This window comes from Cervus elaphus, chromosome 23 (genome assembly GCF_910594005.1).
Source record: "Cervus elaphus chromosome 23, mCerEla1.1, whole genome shotgun sequence".
Taxonomy (NCBI): Eukaryota; Metazoa; Chordata; class Mammalia; order Artiodactyla; family Cervidae; genus Cervus; species Cervus elaphus.
This window is the reverse complement of record NC_057837.1, coordinates 63,035,084-63,048,170: the sequence shown is the minus strand read 5'-3', so window position 1 is coordinate 63,048,170 and position 13,087 is coordinate 63,035,084. Positions and strand designations below refer to the sequence as shown.

General features: G+C 42.7%; 1 protein-coding gene and 1 long non-coding RNA gene across 3 annotated transcripts in view; one reads left to right on the top strand and one right to left on the bottom strand.

Annotated features, from left to right (window-relative positions):
* Positions 1-13,087, bottom strand: part of RALY (RALY heterogeneous nuclear ribonucleoprotein) — an 83,078-nt gene that overhangs the window by 14,774 nt on the left and 55,217 nt on the right. The window lies entirely within an intron of this gene.
* Positions 2,035-13,087, top strand: part of LOC122681781 — a 33,099-nt gene continuing 22,046 nt past the window's right edge. Inside the window, exons 1-2 of the long non-coding RNA XR_006337102.1 lie at positions 2,035-2,258; positions 3,347-3,498. This is a non-coding gene — a long non-coding RNA (uncharacterized LOC122681781). The remainder of the gene's footprint in view (positions 2,259-3,346; positions 3,499-13,087) is intronic.

Sequence of the window (13,087 nt, the reverse complement as noted above, 5' to 3'; positions counted from 1 at the left end):
CCAAGACATCAGTTTCTAACATCTTCTGATCCTTTGGGGAGAAACTCATGAAGCCTTGCTAAGGGCACACTCTCAAGTCCAAGAGCCAATAAGCACTTACTGCGAGCCTGGGGGATGGACTCCTCCCCCTCCTCACACCTTAAGGGGCCGACTCCTCACAGTGATAATGTGGCAAGATTAGTCACTGCTTGCTGTTGGTTGATTATAGCTATTCTTTTCTGTAAATGAAGTTTAAAAGTCATCAAAGGGTTTGTCAGCTGTGACTTATGAGCTTCTTTCCCGCAGGGAAGTCAGGCAGTGACAAATGCCCCTCTCACTCTGCCATCCATTACAAGGCGGAAGGTGCCATGTTCCAATTACTGGAGACCCCGACAAAGTCCATGGAAAACCCTGCTCCAGGCTGCAGCCATTACTCAGACCTGGCAGGACTGCCAGCAGAGCTGCCCTAGGCCCAGACTTCACAGGCTAAGAATGGAGGAAGAGCAGGTTCCTGACTTTTGAGAGTCAGCCCCTCTACTCCATACTTGTGTTATCCCTGGTGGGTTTATCCTAGACACATTTCAAAAAGTCATGTGGGCTGTCTCAAAGTACCCAGAATCAAGACTGTCTGAGACAGACAGACATGAGGAAATAAATAAGGTCATGCTGCTGGTGGAGTAGGTAGGGAATACAATGTTCAAGGGGAAGGGGATAAAACAGCTATGATGTTCAGAGTAGAGACTAAAAAAACCTTAGAGATCATCTAGTACAATCAATTGCCTCAGTACTCAATACCCATTCTATGCTAAGCCCTGTCCAACTAAATGCTGGGGAGCCAAAAACGAATAAAACATAGTCCCTAGCACTGAGGGTAGATGAGATAATTAAGGTTTAAAGAAGTGACTTAACCAAGGTCACAAAATAAGTTAGCGTCAGTGATGGAATGAGAAAGCAGGTCTTCAGTGAAGTCGAGAAAGTGGAATGACAGGGAGCCCTCCCGCGCGCCAGGCTCTTTGCACAGAACACGGCATAACAGTCAAGAGCGCTAGCTTCCATTGACATCCCAACTACACACTTACTATAGAGCTGGACTTCTGACAAGTCCTCAACCTATCCAAGTCCCAGAAAAATCAGGATAATAACAAAACTTACTTGAGTGTTGCAGTGAGAATTAAGTAAGATAACACATGTACAGTGCACAGTGGCAGGCACATAAGTATCCAAGATATTATTTAACGTCAAGTAGCTCAAAACAATTTGAGGTAGGCATTATAAATCTGATTCTACAGACAAGAAGACTGAAGCTCTATTTCACTTTGACACACTAAGTAAGCCAGTACTTCTCAAAACTACTTGTGGTGAAGAACCAGTTTTTTGTTGTCTTTTTAAACTCCCAATCCATTACAGACCAATACATTTGTAAAATACGATAAAAATGTCAAATTACTTGTAGAGTCTCTAAGCACTTAGTCTCAATTTCTGTACTCACCACAAACAAGCAAGTTTGCAAACTAGCATTCATCTATTCACTGGGCTACAATCTGAATAGCACAGCTCTAAGTCACGCTCTGCAGTCCATGGGGTCGCAAAGAGTCAGACACAACTGAGTGACTGAACTGAACTGAAGCTCACCCAGCTCTGTCAAGTTCTATAAAAAGCAAATCAAATCAAAGTATAGTTTATTTCATTTTTTTTGAGTCCTTTATGCTGATTTCTTATTTTTCTTTTTTTTTGAGTCCTTTATGCTGATTTCTTATAAACTTTGGTGTTACACTAATTTACAAAAAACTATTCTGATCTCTTTCTTCTTTCTTCTCAAGAGAGAAAAGGGTAAGCAGACCAGGGATGAGTTCAAGGATTTGCCACCGAATATTTTAGGAGGTGATTTATCTTGGTCATCTGCTCCAGATCATACTACATCCTGCAAGCCAAGATGATCTAGGCTTACTAAGGACTAACACCCTCCCTGAAGCCTGGAGGCCTGAAAGGCAGGTCTATTCCTAAAGAAACTAGTACTCCGAGACCCTCTCGCCCCACACTAGAGGGCATGAAGAAACCAGGGGAAGCATGTTGTAACTCTTCTTTTTGTTATTTCTAATTTTCAGTCTTTTATCATGGCTTCTCTCTCCTTCTAGGGAGTTTCTTGACAGCAAGATGGATATCAGGTTCACAGTTCACTCCTGGGTGCCACTGTACACCCAAGAGTATGACTGGCTGGGGCAGATGAGTAGCTTTTCACCAGTGTGCCAAGACATAACAATGTATCAGGAAGCTTCCAGGTACGTGGCTAAATTCTCCTCAGTGTACAAAACTTCCTTTTCTTCTGAACTAACGGGGTAGTATTATTTTTCAGCACAACCCAGAGCTGAGTAGGTCATATGATGTAGTGTATAGAGGCAAGGCTGGCTCTTGTGAATAGGGGCCTGCCATCAAGCAGAAGCCAGAGCCTACATGTTTAGTGCCATGTGAGAAGCCACGTAAGATGGTCAAGAGAGTAATCTCTGAAGCCAAAATGCCTACATTCTGCCACTGACCTAGCTGTGTGACATGATTTTCAGTAAGTATCTTAAGTTCTTTATGCTTCAGTTATCTCACCTACAAAATAGGGGTAGTGATACGTATCTCAAGGGTTGTTGGAGGATAAAACTACCTAATTCACATTTGGAACGTCTGGCACATTATGAAGTATGCTGTTGTTATTAGTATTGTTATTGTTGGAACTCAGAAGAACTTTTTCTCAAGAGTATGAAAGGTGGTGAGTTCTACTGTAACATTAATCTAGAACTGAACTGTGATCAAGGAAAGAATACTATCACTGTGATGCAATAAATTTTAGTATCTGGAAATGTGCCTTGAACATAATAAAAGGAATCACAGGAGTAGGCACTCATTAAGCATTAAATGAATAAAGAAATAAGTATACAGAATAAAGCAGTCCCCAGAGAGTACAACTTGAGAAGGGGGTTGGGAAGAGGCCCCTAAGTGAAGGTTCTCAGAAAGGCCTCTTTGTACTTCAAGGACCCAGAAGGCAGGTTGGACTCCCCTTCTGAGCAGGGTTCCCAGGGCTGATAATGCAAGAACCCTCTGCTTGCTCACTGTTCTGTATCTCCAAAGGAACCCCCACATTCTGTGGCTACTCTATTCTGAACAAGGCTGCTGCAGGTTGTACCATGGTAGTGCATACATTCCCCACTTTCCAGACTACATCAGAGGAACACAGAAAGGGCAGCCTAACTCCTCCCAAGAAAGGTTTTGCCCTAAGTTAAAACAGTAACTGGGGATTCATAATTCAAAAAATAAAAAAAATAGTAATAGGGGAGAACTTGTCTGGTGGTCCAGCGGTTAAGAATTTGCCTTTGCAATGCAGGGGATGCAGATTCGATACCTGGTTGCGAAACTAAGATCCGTGTGGGGTAACTACACCTGCGCTTGGTAACTACTGAGCCTTTCACCGCAACAAAGGATCCACATGATGCAGTGAAGATCCTGAGTGCTGCAACTAAGAGCCGATCCAGCCAGGTAAATGTAACAAGACAGGATAGAAAACAGTTAAGTATACTTTTTTTTAAAAAGTCATAGGGGATTGATTATCAGCTTTGAAATCCTGCTTGCTTGTGGAGTTCCAGGTCCCCAAACCCACTTCCAATAGCTGTGTGAACTTAGGAAGGCCTGTCAGTTCTCTGAGGCTCAAGGCTATTCGTCTGTAAAATGGGAATAAAAATTCTTGCCTTGCCCACCTGCAATGCAGGCTGTTTTGCAGGTCTAAGGAGGTAACATGTGGAAGGACACTGTTACCTGAGATTGCCACAAAAATGTGGACAGGGAAATTCCCTGGGATGGACAGTTCCTGCATATCTTCCTAGACAGAGGTACCCTGGCAGTTAGACAGCTGGCTGGAAGCAGGCGGTGGATGGTGCACAATTTGGCACTGCAGCCAAGCACTGTGCCCCTCAGGTGTAAGGGCAGTTGATTAAAATCCTTTCATGTGGAATCAATATTTTCCTCATTACCACAATCCTTCTCCTTGAGAACACCTAATGTCACCCCTCACAGCCTCACAAAGGCTTGATCTGGCCGAAAGCATATGCATTTGACATAATAAATATATATATTTATTTCCCCACATTCAGACAGGAAAAGAAAGCTGACCTCTCTCCAGGGTGCTGATCTAAACTTAACTCAGAGCTCTAAGCACCATCCCACAGTGCTTCATGTTTGACCCTAAAAGGACCACTGAGAATGACGCCACTCTGTCCCTCTGGTAACATTAATTTCACAAATATTACTAGGCTCTGCCTCTTAAGTGAACCACTGAGCAAGCCTGTCCCTGTCTCCTGTTTAAGACCCTTCAACAGCTTCCCATCACCAAGAATCAAGCCAAACTCCTTCAACATGGTTTACAAGTCCCTTCACTAGTTAGAGGTTACCAAATCCATATACAACAATCCTCTAAGAGGTTATAAGTCAAGCCCACTTTATAGATGAGTAAACCCTAGTGCAGAAAGACAAAAGCAGTTGCCCAAGGTGACATACTGAGCAAGATGGTATGAACTGACTTCTTCCCTAAGGGCGAGGTATCAGATTCCAAAGTATGGACTCAAATTCACAATAATCTTTTCTTGAACTAGTCTATATGATGCAGTATGGGGATGGGGCATTTATTGCTCAGGCAAACCCTTTCATTTCAGCTTTCTTTGTTGGAAAATGCCAATCTGAACTCTCACTCCCAGAGCATCATTAATAAACTTGGCACAATAACCAAAATATTCATTTTCTTGTAATATAGTACACATTTGCATAACTAAATTCAGGAGGACACAAGTATAAAAGTAAACCAATAGATCACAACATCTTGGGGGTGGGGGTGGGGGAGGCCAGCCCTACAACCAACAAGCATAACATGCCCAATACCTAATGAACTTCTAATTTATTCAACTGATGACAGAAGCAGCTGTGGTGTCTATGGTTTTTTTCCCCTCCATCAGCCTCTTAGAATTCACTAACCCTTTCTGGCCCCCTTTCCCCTCACTAAACAAGTTTCTACACTTCAATAGCTAGTTAAAAAAAAAAAATTTTTTTTCCCCAAAACTTTTGCCGATGTCTCAGCTGCAGGATCAACAGCATGGGCTCTATCCAGAGACAGACAAGGATCACTTATTTACTTACTGTGTGACTTTGGACAAGTCATGAAACTCCTCGAGCCAATGTTCTCTATTCTTTACTAGGCGTATACTGGCATATACTTCTTCCCTCCACATACTGAATCACTTCCTGATTCTCACACTAAAACCAAACCCTGCTGATTTGGCCCCCTGAATATTTTTAAAATGCAGCCCTTCTCTCTCCATTCATATTAGCATTCAAACTCATCCTCCACACAATCACAGTATCACTACACAACTCCACTGCCTAAAATCAAAGTTTTGCTTTATTATTTCAAAATCTCTGGCCATTAATTTTGGTGTCTGTTCTTGTGTGCTTATTTTTTGAATTATCATAAGTAAATCACCTAAACCTCAACCCCTCTACAGAACATAACTATTGTTAGCACCCTGGTATATTGCCTTCCAGTGCTTTTTCTTGTGTATTTTATTTGGATTACATAGTTAGATCACTCATTCAGTTCTGTAACATAATTTTTTCAATTAGCATTATTACACATTATATATAACATATCTGCCTTACAGCCGCATAGTTTTCAATAAGCACCATTTAAAAAATATTATCAGTTTTAATAACCCACTGTTTTCCCATGAGTGGATTTGTCATAGTTTAGACTGGTCATAGTTCAGGCGGTCATTTAAGCTTCTTCCAATTTCTCACTATTATAAATAACAGCATCCAAGAGAAAGTTCATTCTGTATACTGGATTATTTCCTTAAGACAGAGTCTCAGAACTGGAATTACTATGTCAAAATGTACGAGCATTTTCATGGCCCAAAGTGCTGTACCAATTTACACTGTATTAGTGTGGGGGCGGGGGCGGGAGGGAGAGCAGGTGATAGTTAACAGGGAAAAGGAAATCTTCATTGTTGTTTTCACATATACATAAAAATAACAGTCTCCCATGATTATTACACCAAATTTTCAATCTACAGAATTTTGATTGCCCCCAAGAAGTTATTGTAGGTTCTTAAGCAGAGCAATAATATGCTGAAAATTTATTTACTCATTTATCAAAAAATCATTTATTGAGCACCTGTTTCTGTCAGACACTGTACAAAGTATAGAAATGAACAAAGTATAATCCCTGCCTCCAAATGAATTCACAGTCCACACAGTCCAGCAGTGAGGATCTCAGAAAAATCAGAAACTATGTTTCATCTCTTTCATCTCCATAAGGGCTATGACAGGAACATGTGGGAACTCAGAGGCATGTAACTTACCAAAGGGACAGGGTGGAAGGAAAAGGAAGAAGTCAGAGAAAGGAATGATCAAAAAGTTCTGATCTTGTCCACAGTCAAGCTGATGTTAGCCCACATGTAAGATGAGAGAAAACATTTAGAAAAGAGGAAATAGCATAAGCAAAGTTGTAGAAGCTGGACGGTGCTTCTATATGGAGTGAGTAATAATATGCATCATGGTTTGGCTAGGGTGTAGAATCTAAGACTGGATGTTGCAAGGGGTGACAGCAGAGAACCTAGAAGAGGTCAGATCAGAAAGCGGTTGTGGGCTGTTGAGCAGCTTAGACTTGGTGGTAGTCATGAGCCAGTCCCATGGCACACGTAGGGGGGTGAGCACCTACGTAAGAAGGCCCTCTAAGTCCCCAGAGGTGCCAAGAGTCTGAATGGCACCAGACAACTCTCTGTCAGAGCACCCCACCTGGGTTACTCCTCTTGTCTCACATGTTCATCTTCTCTCGCCAAGCAGTGCAGAACTTCTGGGGTGTTTTTCACATCACCCGAGCACATTACATTTCTAGGCACATGGCAGGGGCTCCAATAATGCTCACAGATCAACTCACTGGAGGTAGCTTGTGAAATAATATACATACTCATGAAACCCTTACTGCCCTGGCATAGCACCTGCCAATCTCAGCAGCTCAGTCACTGCCTCTCCTGGCAGATGTACTGCCTCAGAAAGCTGTCTCCCCTCTTCTTGCTCATTCTGCTAAATTAAAAAAAATGTGCCTGGGTACAAGAAACTATGGGCTTCCCTGGTGTCTCAGATGGCAAAGAATCTGCCTACAATGCAGGAGACCTGGGTTCCATCCCTGGATTGGGAAGATCCCCTGGAGGAGGGCATGGCAACCCACTTCAGTCTTCTTGCCTGGAGAATCCCCATGGACAGAGGAGCCTGGTGGGCTACAGTCAGTGCGGTTTCAAAGAGTCAGACACGACTGAGCGACTAAGCACAGCATAAGAAACTATAGAGTAAGTGATAACCAAGGAGTATACTGGGTGGCCATCGGGGAGCTCTGAGGGACATGAATCCTTCCCCAGAATACATTCCTCAAGCCAAGGACTCCCTCAGCCCTACTGGCAGTTTAGCAGTGCCACCAAAACCCCACCACCACCATGAAAATAAAATAGGTTTTTCCAATTGAGTGTATTAGAAGTCTCCTATGAATAGCTGACTACTTGACCCAGATAATCACAACAGTGTGATCACTCACCTAGAGCCAGACATCCTGGAATGTGAAGTCAAGTGGGCTTGAACAAAGCTAGTGGATGTGATGGAATTCCAGTTGAGCTATTTCAAATCCTGAAAGATGATGCTGTGAAAGTGCTGCACTCAATATGCCAGCAAATTTGGAAAACTCAGCAGTGGCCACAGGACTGGAAAAGGTCAGTTTTCATCCCAACCCAAAGGCAATCCCAAAGAATGCTCAAACTACCACACAATTGCACTCATCTCACACGCTAGTAAAGTAATGCTCAAAATTCTCTAAGCCAGGCTTCAGCAATACGTGAACTGAGAACTTCCAGATGTTCAAGCTGGTTTTAGAAAAGGCAGAGGAAAAATAAAAAAATTTAAAAAAGAAAAGGCAAAGGAACCAGAGATCAAATTGCCAATATCCGCTGGATCATCAAAAAAGCAAGAGAGTTCCAGAAAAACATCTATTTCTGCCTTATTGTCGACACCAAAGCCTCGACTGTGTGGATCACAATAAACTGTGGAAAATTCTGAAAGAGATGGGAATACCAGACCACCTGACCTGCCTCTTGAGAAGCCTGCATGCAGGTCAGGAAGCAACAGTTAGAACTGGACATGGAACAACAGACTGCTTCCAAATAGGAAAAGGAGTACGTCAAGGCTGTATATAGTCACCATGCTTATTTAACTTACATGCAGAGTATATAATGAGAAACACTGGGCTGGAAGAAGCACAAGCTGGAATCAAGACTGCCGGGAGAAATATCAGTAACCTCAGATATGCAGATGACACCACCCTTATGGCAGAAAGTGAAGAGGAACTAAAAAGCCTCTTGATGAAAGTGAAAGAGGAGAGTGAAAAAGTTGGCTTAAAGCTTAACATTCAGAAAACTAAGATCATGGCATCTGGTCCCATCACTTCATGGGAAATAGATGGGGAGACAGTGGAAAACAGTGTCAGACTTTATTTTTTGGGGCTCCAAAATCACTGCAGATGGTGACTGCAGCCATGAAATTAAAAGACGCTTACTCCTTGGAAGGAAAGTTATGCCCAACCTAGATAGCATATTAAAAAGCAGAGACATTACTTTGCCAACAAAGGTCCGTCTGGTCAAGGCCATGGTTTTTCCAGTGGTCATGTACGGATGTGAGAGTTGGACTGTGAAGAAAGCTGAGTGCCGAAAAATTGATGCTTTTGAACTGTGGTGTTGAAGAAGACTCTTGAGAGTCCCTTGGACTGCAAGGAGATCCAACCAGTCCATCCTAAAGGAGATCAGTCCTCGGTGTTCATTGGAAGGACGGATGCTGAAGCTGAAACTACAATACTTTGGCCACCTCATGCAAAGAGTTGACTCATTGGAAAAGACCCTGATGCTGGGAGGGATTGGGGGCAGGAGGAGGAGGGGATGACAGAGGATGAGATGGCTGGATGGCATCACCGACTCGATGGGCATGAGTTTGAGTAAACTCCGGGAGTTGGTGATGGACATGGAGGCCTGGCGTACTGTGAATCATGGGGTCGCAAGGAGTCAGACACGACTGAGCAACTGAACTGAACTGAACTGATTTTCTACATTAATAACATCTGCTTTAATGATGACAAGGATATTAATAGGATGATTATTTCAACAATTAATAAAATAGCCATTCATTCATGCTCTGCTCGTAGTGGCATGAGCTGAGGGCAAGAGGGTCTGATGTGCTGCCTAAGATCCACCTGAGGAGGCAGTGTTAAAACTATCTATTTAATATCAGCATCCCTTCAGCCTTTCAGCATAGACCCTGGCCCAGAGTGGGTGCTCAGGGAGTATCTGCTGACAGGAATCCCATGTACCACTGTCCCCGCTCCCTTCCTCATTCATGCTTGTTAAGAAACAAAGAAGTAGGCAGTACAGATAATGAAGCCAGAAGACTTGGGAGACAGAAAGGAGACATCTTTGCAAAAGCCCAATCCACTTCAGCATTTAGGAAAGGCTGATTTACAATATAATAAATGATCATTATGATTGATTAATCGTTTATTTTTGTGGTAGATGCATGACTAAGTATTATACTTCTCATTCTTAAACAACTCTTTGAGGTAAGAATTATATCAAGGTCACAACAGACCTTTCTGAGATTCTTTTAGAACTTCTGGGTTCAAACCCCAGCTCTGCCACGTATCAGCTGTATCATGCTGGGTAAATGCCTTAACTCCTCTGTGCCTTAGCTTTCTCATTTGTAAAACAGGAATAATATTACAGTACCTTCCCCATAAGGTTGTGAGAATTTGGTCAGGTAATATACCTGCAAGTGAAGCATTCAGGAATTTTCTAAACAAAATTACTCTTACTACTGGTCCCATTTAATAGATGGCTTCAAATATCACACTCTTTAACATTTAGTGAGATTGAGAGAGAGACTACTTCATCAATAAAGCAGGACCAGAACCAATTTTTGATTTGGTGACGGAAGCTGGGGCCAGAAGGGTTTTCTGTACACAGTCACTGATGTCATGCCCATGATGAAAACTCTTCAGGGTAGCCTTTGTTTTCCAACCCCCTCCTCTGTATCCTGATATGGACATTCTACAGACCTCTGTCACAGCAACATTTGCTGCACCTTTGTATTTTTTTTTTTTTTTAATTTTTTTATTAGTTGGAGGCTAATTGCTTCACAACATTTCAGTGGGTTTTGTCATACATTGATATGAATCAGCCATAGATTTACACTTATTCCCCATCCCGATCCCCCCTCCCATCTCCCTCTCCACCCGATTCCTCTGGGTCTTCCCAGTGCACCAGGCCGGAGCACTTGTCTCATGCATCCCACCTGGGCTGGTGATCTGTTTCACCATAGATAGTATACATGCTGTTCTTTTGAAACATCCCACCCTCACCTTCTCCCACAGAGTTCAAAAGTCTGTTCTGTATTTCTGTGTCTCTTTTTCTGTTTTGCATATAGGGTTATCGTTACCATCTTTCTAAATTCCATATATATGTGTTAGTATGCTGTAATGTTCTTTATCTTTCTGGCTTACTTCACTCTGTATAAGGGGCTCCAGTTTCATCCATCTCATTAGGACTGGTTCAAATGAATTCTTTTTGACGGCTGAGTAAAATTCCATGGTGTATATGTACCACAGCTTCCTTATCCATTCATCTGCTGATGGGCATCTAGGTTGCTTCCATGTCCTGGCTATTATAAACAGTGCTGCGATGAACATTGGGGTGCATGTGTCTCTTTCAGATCTGGTTTCCTCAGTGTGTATGCCCAGAAGTGGTATTGCTGGGTCATATGGCAGTTCTATTTCCAGTTTTTTAAGGAATCTCCACACTGTTTTCCATAGTGGCTGTACTAGTTTGCATTCCCACCAACAGTGTAAGAGGGTTCCCTTTTCTCCACACCCTCTCCAGCATTTATTGCTTGTAGACTTTTGGATAGCAGCCATCCTGACTGGTGTGTAATGGTACCTCATTGTGGTTTTGATTTGCATTTCTCTAATAATGAGTGATGTTGAGCACCTTTTCATGTGTTTGTTATGCACCTTTGTATTTACCTACCTTTCTCCATTAGACTCTAGAAGTCCTAGAAGGCAGAGACTCTGTTATTAATCTTTGCAATCCCAGCATCCAGCACTACCCAGACAACCAGTAGATGCTCAGTGAATTTCTGCTAACAGGTGATAGAATCCTAGGTGGGCACTGCTTCAGTCAATGGTTTCCCAGTGTTCCTGACAAAGCAGCTCCTTAAGAATGAACTGTGCATTTGATGTTCATGGGTCGAACACAAATCCCTCATCCATCAGTAGGGCAGAAGGACAGGCAAAAAATGATGAGAGAGAAGACAAAGGAGGGACAGAGTGAGAAGCTGGGGACCAGAGGTGTCTTTGTTCAGCAGACTCCAAGGAATAGGAGCTCAAAAGAGAGGCTGAATCTCCAGGCCAGAAACTGCTGAATTGAAGCTCTCCAGGGTGGGGAGGAGGCACAGGGTCCTCACCAAGTAGAAAGCAACAACAGCTAGAAACTGCCATCCTTGTCAGAAATCCACACAGCAAAGGGAGACCCAGTCCACACTCTGAATTATCTGCTGATCCTGAGATAAGCCCACTGGGCCCCACTAGGCTGGCTTCATGGAAAGAATACTGGGCAAAGAGTCTACTAATGTTTAATCCTTGGAAAAGTACTAATTTTTCTATTAATAAATATTTGAGGATCTACTATATGTCACAATTGCACTAGGCACCTGTAATACAATAAAGGTTTATCACTAATTTGCCGTCAGACCCTGGACAAGTCACTACTCCTTTCTCTGAGCCTCAGTGTCCTCATTAGACATGTGGACGATAATCTTTATGTCAGGATTGTTCTGAGTATCAGATGTGTTTTTGAAAAGTTTACTGCATAACTTTGCAAAGGTAAAGGTGGTATTTTTCACTAGAAGGCTTGGTAAATGCAAGGACAGCCCTCACCAAATAAATGCCAAAGACAACTCCCTCTGCCTGGTTCTGGACAGAAACCAGCAGCACATTCCTAACCACTGAATTCCATGGAAGATGGTGATGAAAGAACAGAAATTTGACACATTCTCTTCAAATTCCTCTCAGGATCTTTCCCATAATCACTGGTGTCAGTATTCAGCACAGGGAACTACACTACAGGCCTCTTGGATGAGCCCCTTGGTTGCAACTGAAACTTCATAAAACAAGAACAGACTTAAAATTTTGTGGGTCAGAGGCACCTTTCCAGACATTGAGCTAAAATTACCTGATCCCTGGTCTTTCAACTGTTTGGAAACATTTGGCAGCCAGTAAGCCTGTTGTTTCCGCATTTTCCTGCTTACTAGCACAAACACATCAAAACAGAAAGCTTGATGCTCTAACAATGCTCTCTGATTAGTGGTTTGCAGAATCCTCTGTAATTTTATGATTTGCTGGCTAGAAGAGGAAGAGCAATGGAGTACAAATGGTGGTGTGGCCCGAGAGAGGGTCAGGCACCCTGAACTCTGGTTTTGGTTCTGCTGTGGACTGGCTCTGTAAGCCTGGCTGAGACCTTAACTGCCTCATCCAGAAAATGGAGAACTGAACCAGAGTAGTGGTGCATGAACTCTTTCATGAAAAACCAGTGCTCTTCAAGATGTTAGGGGCTCCAAGGTCAAATAAAAACAGGAAACTTGGCCTCCTCTATCCCTTCCTCCCCACCCACCCCAATCACATGCACACTAAGGCTCTGAGAAGTCAAAAGTAAAGAAATGCACTTTGCATTATCCAGTCTGACTTTTCTGAGATTATTAACATCTCTTCTGAGGAAAACACACTGGAACAGATCTCTAGGGTCTCTGTCAGCTCCAACCCACTGTGATTTGTATTAGAAGTACTCAGCCAGTGCCTGGAGCACCCCTGCTTCCCACTAATTCAGTTCTCTTAAACCCAGTGAGGCACTTAAATGATACTCTAGCTTACAGAAATGTATTACATATAGCTCATTTTACTGTAGTGAGAGTACTAATTTTCAAAGATTCAGAATACAAGACA